Source organism: Tupaia chinensis, unplaced genomic scaffold (genome assembly GCF_000334495.1).
Source record: "Tupaia chinensis unplaced genomic scaffold, TupChi_1.0 Scaffold139833_1, whole genome shotgun sequence".
NCBI classification, from domain to species: Eukaryota; Metazoa; Chordata; class Mammalia; order Scandentia; family Tupaiidae; genus Tupaia; species Tupaia belangeri.
In genome coordinates, this window is record NW_006199712.1 from 345217 (window position 1) to 352229 (window position 7013).

At 34.6% G+C, this 7013-nt stretch overlaps 1 long non-coding RNA gene across 1 annotated transcript in view; it reads right to left on the minus strand.

The window, feature by feature from the left end:
• LOC102476433 (uncharacterized) overlaps positions 1–5703 on the minus strand; it is a 9225-nt gene extending 3522 nt beyond the window's left edge. Inside the window, exon 1 of the long non-coding RNA XR_336563.1 lies at positions 5609–5703. This is a non-coding gene — a long non-coding RNA (uncharacterized LOC102476433). The remainder of the gene's footprint in view (positions 1–5608) is intronic.
• Between the last annotated feature and the right edge of the window lie 1310 nt (positions 5704–7013).

Genomic DNA, 7013 nt, shown 5'->3' on the forward strand with positions numbered 1-7013 from the left:
ATTCTGATTCTGTGGATTCTTTCCTATTATCATTTTTTTTTTTGATAAGGAAGCCTTCCAAAAAACAAACCAAAGGAAAGACAAACATAAGAAGCTCGTAGATCTAAAAATTTGACTTTAATTAACAATAAAATAAGATCAAATTACTAAACAGTAATAATATGTTGTGAGACATAATTTGGCAGGATGGCAGATTACATAAGAGAGGAACGTTGAAGACATTCCAAAAAGTATCTATAAGTGAAAAATCTATAAAATAGCTTAAGGTACTCTGCAAAATATTTACTGAGAGACAAATATTCTTGTAATGCTTTCAGTGTGAAAATCAGATGCATAGGGAAATAAGCCAAGTACTATTTTTAAAAATGTATTTAAAAGCAAAAAGGAAACCAAGAAAAAGATTATAAATAAAATTTTAAAATTATAAATTATTATTGACTATAATCTAAATGAATTTAATAGCTAATTCCCTTAACAGTGTTGAAATAAACAAAACTTTAGTAACTGCTTGGGTTTACTCCTGGAAGACAATGATGATTCACTATTATATTTATCTAAGCTATTGTATCAGTAAGAAAAAGCAGAAAACAAATGTTTTGTAACAAAATAACCTGAAAAGTAGTCAATAGGACTTAATAAGTATTTCTAATGGAAATGTCAGATAACAAAATAATTAAAGAAACCATTTTAAGTATGATTAAAATCTACTGACCAGAAATCACTACAATTAGCCTGATAATATATGAAAACCATTTTAAATAAAGTCTGAACTAGGCAGGATGCCTGTACCAAGACTGTTTCATATTACATTAAAGCTTCTAGCAAATTTTATAGCACATGTGCAAAACCTCCTAAATAATCATTCTAAATATATCCTAGTTTTTCTTCTAAGTGTCTGGAACAGTAAGATTGAGCTCCTTAGTCAATGCTTGAATTTATTTTCCCTTGACTTAACTAGAAATATCTCTTTTTACATCATTTACATTTTACAAATAGATGAAATTTAGAGTCAAATTATTGTTGTCAGGAAGCCCTCCAAGTTATCTTACATCTCAAGCTTCTATTGTAAGGTGTTTAAGGTTAAGATTATGACTTTCTTCGGATAGCACTTTACTTTAACTTATCATTTTTAGAAAGAAAATATTCCCTCAAGATTTTAAAGAATTGACTAAGGAGGACTAGATCAATAATGATTAAAGTACTATGATTATTCCATTGAAATAATGAGACAATGCAAATGTCTCCAATTTTCCTTTAATCCAACTTTGCAATCTGTGAAATGAAGACTTTAAATGTACTTCAAATACATTTATATACTACTGCAACTTGATATATTATATATAAGTAATTCTGTAAATGTTTTGTGGTATTATCCGTTGAAGATAATTTCTAGTTTTATCAACTGTACTAGGGGAAATGTTCACCTTTTGAAATACTCAAATACTGTGATTGAATATATAAAAGAAAATGAAATCAAAAAAGAAAAAAATATATGAGCTGATTTAAAAAGGTAAAACATTACAGTTGCTATAGGCAACACATAGTAATTCCATTCTTGGGGAGCTACCTAAAGAAATACATTTTGTTGGTAAAACACTTTCACGTTCGTGTTTATTGCCACAGACTGGTTTTATCAAGCAAAGGTGTGAGTGGTGATATTGTAGAGTGAGTTTTTTTTTTTTATTTTTCCTCTTTTGAGAGTTGAAGTACAACAGCAACTAATGACCATCTTACAGCTTTGCAATGTGTGTGGCTCACAGTCAGCATATGATGAAAAATTTCAAATATTAAAAAATTTGATAATTTCTATGAACTGACTTCTTTTGTCAGTAACTTTTTTTTTGAGAGTTTTTTTTTTGCTATAGGGCACGTGCGCCAGCCTGAAAGACAGAGAGAAACAGAGAGACAGAAAGTGAGAAGTCAACCCCAGGGGGGATGGCCAAACTGCAATCCCTTCTCCTCCGTTCTTCTCTTGGGATCTTGGGCATGCACACACACATGCCCAGCAAAAGTTTAAACCACTGGGTCTGGGACTTGAGCCTCAGTTGACTACATGGGGGTCCAGCAACATAGCCATTATGCCATCCGTTAACACTTTTAAAACCTAAAAACTATTTTAAGTTTTATTTTAGCAAAGGGAACCCAGTATGCTGTACAAGTAGTTTCACACTATGTACAAAAACACTAAATGACAGTATGTTCTTCATGTTGGTGACAGCGAAACCTAAAATAAAAACAATGATGGCATTATTATTGCTATTTAAAGGGAGAAATCACCCCCAGGAGGGATGGCCACAATCCCTTCTCCTCCATTCTTCTATCAGGATCTTGGTCACACACATGTACCTGGCATGAGGTTAAGCCACCAGGTCTGGGACTTGAATTGCAGTCGACTATGTGGGAGTCCAGCAACGTAACCATTTCACCATCTGCTGGTTATTATTATTATTATTAAATTCAAAAGAGAGAGAAAAAGAGAAAGCAAGCTGCTAGGTCCAGGACTCAGAATCGACGTCTGCCATGTGGGAGTTCGGTACCTTAACCATCGTGCCACACGCTGACTCCAGCATGATATTCTTTTATATTTCCTTTGATATATTACATTCAAAATGTTAGATAACAAAATAATTAAAGAATCCATTTTAGGTATGATTTAAGTATGATTAAAATCTACAGACCAGAAATCACTACAACTAGCCTGATAAAGTATGAAAACCATTTCAAATAAAGTCTGAACCAGGCAGGATGTCTGTACCAAGACTATTTCATATTACATTAAAGCGTCTAGCGAATTGTATAGCACGTGTGCAAAACCTCCTAAATAATAACATTGTTAGTTTATAATTGATATAAACACAATTTAAAAATCCCACTGAGGGGCTCACATAGTGGTTTAGCAGTAAAATACAGTGATCTGTGAGGTTGATCCACATGGGAAGGTTCCAGGTTCCTGTCCAGAGACCTTCCTGAGTACATTAGGCTTATGTGTGCCTATGATCTGGGGCTTGTTGTAGCTGGGATGGATCATGGTGCCAAAACACTATTAGAAGGGGCTAGCTTTGGGAGCAGCAGTAAGTATAATGGCTATGTCTCTGGACTCCCATGTAGTCGACTGTGGTTCAAGTCCCGGACTTGGTGGCTTAAACTCACGCCGGGCGCATGTGCATGCGTTCCCAAGATCCCAAGGCGAGAATGGAGGAGAAGGGATTGCAATGTAGTCATCCCCCTTGGGGGGTGATTTCTTGCTTTCTGTCTCTCTCTCTCTCTCTCTGTCTGGTAAGCGCATGCGCCCTCTAGTAAAAACCTCTACAAAAAAAAAATGAAAAAAAAGAGAAAAGGCTGGCCTTTTGTCTTCCTCTTTGTCTCTGTCTCTGTTTCTCTCATTCCTAGAGAAAGTAAGTAAATAAACTTTAAAATATCCCATTGACATTTTCTTGCAAAACTATTGACAAATATGTTGAACTAACAAAGCATAGCTCAATTTACAAGTCAACATCTCTAACTACTAAATTATTTTATCATTAGTCACATCAAGTAGTCAGTTTTTTTTTTTTTTCTTGAGAAAGAGTCAATAATTTACCTGACCAAAGAAAAATGTTTCAAAAATGTCCAGATATAGTTAGGGTAGTAAGTTTTGTTTCTTGTTATTCTTTGACAATGTTACCCTTTTTAATAATATGCATGAGAAATAGTAGTGTTTGAAAAAGGAACATTATTTAGGGAAAAACTAGTCATTTGAAAGCTTAAAGGCAGACATAAGTTACATAGTAATGGCTTCTAATATTCAGAGCATGCAATACATAAACATTCCCAACATACGGTAGCTTAAATAAACAATAAAATGGCCAAACCAAAGAAATAAAATCCAGATGCTAGTCCTAGGATTTGGTCTCAATAACAATAAAATATACAATAAGTGAAATAATGTTTTATTTATGAGAATAAAATAAATTGCACCATAGGAAATAAGTTATTTGTTGTAGTGAACATCAAAAAGGCAAGAATTACAATTTGATATGTCTCCCAAGGAATGTGAAACTCAGATAAAGGACATAAGTCTAAAATTGGAGAAATGCATAGTTAATATTAATAGAAGTCTCTACTCGGTATCCAGACCTCCAAGTGATATATATCTCCCATCGTGTGCCTTAGGATGGCTATTTCATTTATTAGAAACTACCACTGTCTATCTTTATACAGCTTGGCTTATTTATAGTAGGAGTAAAAAAATGCGTGATGAGTCTATGAAATAAAAAAAAGGCAGAAATAAAAGCAACTTCAAGAAGTATGCTGTGTGAAAAAGATAGTATAACAGTTATATTCAGTATTATATTTTGAGAAATAAAGCCTGAAATATGAGTATCTAAGACAAATATTTTTACAGTAGGTAGTTAGCAAGATAGGAACTGGAAGTCCCAAGATTCCCCCAGAAAGGGTATCTGACACATCACTTATTGTCATCCAGGTTTGCAGCCAGACTCCCTGGCACCATTCGAGGTTATCTGACTTTTACTGCCAAAATTGTCCTTAGGGGTCCTGGAGAATGTAATTTCCCCCACCTCTTGCAAGGACACATATGCACACAGATACTTTCATGGCTGCCTGACTTACAGATACCTTATTCTAGGGTTGTTTAACTAATATGGTCAACACTGTCCGTAAGTGCATGCTCATGCTTTCAAAGGACACACTAGGCATGTGTAAGACTTCCCCTCACTGGGCAGTTGAACTTCCCCCTTAGCAAGCAAGAAGTATGCAGTCTCAAGAAAAGCCCGAGGAAATAAACAATGGAGCCAGCTACAGTGACAGAGCTCCCATCCTAAATATTCGTGAAAAGACTTCACAATAAAAGAAATACCTAACTCCATAGTGCCCAGTAACTTGCCTGCTCAACCATCTCTTGAGTATACTAATTAATTAGACTTATCTTTTTCGTGGCGTTAATGATTTTGGCCAACTGCATGGTTTGAGTTCCAGACTCAGTGGCTTGAAACTCATGCTGGGCTTGTGTGCATACATTCTCACAATTGTGAATGAAGGAGAAGGGATTGCAGTGTAGCCATGCCCCATAAGGAGTGATTTCTCATTTTCCCTTTTTCTTTCTCTGTCTCTCTTGGGTGAGTAAACATGTCCTATTGCAGGATACACAAATAAAAATAAAAAATGAAGCAATTTTGTTTTTAAATAAGGTTTTAAAAAAATAAAACTTATTTGTAGTTTATGTTATTTATTGCAGTAGTGATTTTCCTTTTTAAAAGAATGATCTGTTCAATTTTATTTATTATTATTATCTTTTAAATTTGACAAGAGAGAGAGAGAGAAATTGAGAAAGCAAGCCACCAGGTCCAAGACTTAAACTATGGTCAGCCTTGTGGGAGACCAGTACCTGGACTTCCTTGCCATCTGCTGACCCATAATAGTAATTTTCTTAAAATATAGTTTAAGTTTATATCTGACAATATGGGAATGCTAGAAATTTGAAAATCACTTAGCCTAGCAGTTTTAGTGTAGGGCCTTTCACCAGAATTCAAACAAAATGTTAGCTAAGGTGCGGTTATCTGAAGATGTGATTAAGACTGGAGGATCCCTTCAAAAGTCATTCACTCACATGGCCAACTGATTGGTGGTAGGAGGCTTCAGTTTCCCACTCATTTTCAAGAAGTTCTTTGCACAGGATTGCTTGGGTTTTCCCTTGATATCACAGCTGACTTCCTCCAATGTGAGTGATCCACATAAGTCATAAGTCACAATGCCTTTTATGATCTAGCCTCAGAAACTACACACTGTCACCTTCATGTTACCCTGATGGTCATGTAAGTCTACTCTATTCAATGTGAAGGGAATCACACAAGGTCATGAGTAATAGGAGGTAAGGATTATCTGGGGCCATTTTTTGGATTAGAGTTCACAATGTTTATATCAAAGAATATGTTTTTTAGTACCAAAACACACACTTTCAATTAGAGTAGGAGGTTAATTCTATTGTATTTTTACTCTTCTATATTATAAGTAATGATTCTAATTTGTTACCAAAAGATATTGTTGATATAATGATTTCTTTGAGAAGGAAAGGAGAATGAGAACATTAAATACTTTCTCTCTAGAGAAAGATTTATAGAGTATCTTCCTTATTTTATTGAAATATTCTTTAAAGAATTATAGATCAAAACCATAATGAGATACCATCTAACACTGATCAGAATGGTGAAAATTAAGAAAAAAAATGATAAGTGCTGGTGGGAATATGGTGAAAGGGAAACTCTCCTATATTATTGTTGGGAATGTAAATTGGTCCAGCCACTGTGGAGAATAATATGGAGGTTCCTCAAAGACCTAAAAATAGAACAACCATATGCTCCAGTGATCCCACTCCTGGGTATCTACCCAAAGGACAGGAGTACGCTCTGCTGGAAAAGTCCTTGCACAGCTATGTTTATTGTGGTATTATTCATGATCACTAAAACATGGAATCAACCCAAATGCCCATGAATAGATGAATGGAATGAAAAAGTGTGGCACATATACTCCATGGAATTCTATTCAGCGATAAAAAAAAAACAACAAGACCCTGATATCTGATAGAAAATCTGGAAGATTTATTGATGAGTGAAGCAAGTCAGGCTATGAAAGAGAGACAATGTATGTCTCCACTTAACATATACTGACTGTCTGCACTCTAAGGTAGAGACTAAAAGATTAGAGGACATAAAATCAGTGAAAATAGTTATGGATACTGGAGACAGTGTGGAAGAAGGATGAGAGAGGAAAGTAATTAGGGAGAAAAATAGCAAGGTAAGACATCTGTGGAACACAGAAATGTTTTATTACCTGTTGATGATGACGTGTTTATTATTCTTAACTTGACTGGTCTGAGGTATATTTCATGTTGGGTAAATTCTTTATACAAGCTAAATGATGTATAGTGATTAAATGTATAAAAATAATTTTAAAAAGCAATAAAATAAAGAAACCCTTTAAAAGCAATCAGTTTTTCAACCAAGTACGCCAAAAAT